At 43.9% G+C, this 814-nt stretch overlaps 1 pseudogene; it reads right to left on the bottom strand.

Moving 5' to 3' along the window:
* The window catches only part of LOC119588183, a 15,365-nt pseudogene that overhangs the window by 914 nt on the left and 13,637 nt on the right, over positions 1-814 (bottom strand).

Here is an 814-nt window from a genome sequence, read left to right as displayed (position 1 = left end):
CGCGCGCGCGCGTAAGTGCGTAAGTGCGTGCGCACACGCGCGGGCAGCCGCTTGTCTCCTCCATCCATTACTTCAATACCGGACTGCTCGCCTTTAGGGTCTTATGGAAGATACACTTTTTCTGAGATTGTAGTGATATTTACCGCTTTGCAGGAGTACGCCAAGAGTGACCCCTTTTTTTCTAAAGCTTTTCTTGAGGTAATGCGCAAATTTCTCTCGTTCTCGTTCTCTTTCGACCCAACTGCATGAACTCCCCTGGACAGGTCGCTAAGCACCTGGAAAGCACATACACGTTGGGGTTTGTTACATCAGTGGGGGAAAGAATTTTGTAAAAATATGACAATCTTTAGAAAATATTACATTTTGCAATGTGCTCTTCATAAGTAGTGCACCAATGGTATGGGAGAAATGGCAGTAAGAGTATAAGGAATGAAAGTAAAGAGCGTGGAGAATCGGCGGGGGGAAACAGATTAGACGACTAAAAAAAAACACTGACCTGAGACAGTATCACGATGACCTCCTCGTTGCGGATCCTGGCCAGCATCGCGGAGGCGACAGACAGGATGTATCCCCAGCCATCAGGGCCCCTGAAATACAATGTAGCAGCAACCTTCTTTTTAAAAATAAGGGCAATGGTAAGACCAGTGGTATATTTAAAAAAGTTACTGGCTATAAAACACAATAGTACTTTGCAGTGGTAATAGTAATGGTAACACTATATAATACTGCTACTAGCGATAAAAATCAATAGTACTTTTGCAAAAGTCCGATATCAATATACCGTCACCATCAGCAAGAGCGCAAATGAATGATG

Source organism: Penaeus monodon, chromosome 23, assembly GCF_015228065.2.
Source record: "Penaeus monodon isolate SGIC_2016 chromosome 23, NSTDA_Pmon_1, whole genome shotgun sequence".
NCBI classification, from domain to species: Eukaryota; Metazoa; Arthropoda; class Malacostraca; order Decapoda; family Penaeidae; genus Penaeus; species Penaeus monodon.
Note: the sequence above shows the minus strand (reverse complement) of the source record. Positions and strands in the feature narration are given on the sequence as shown.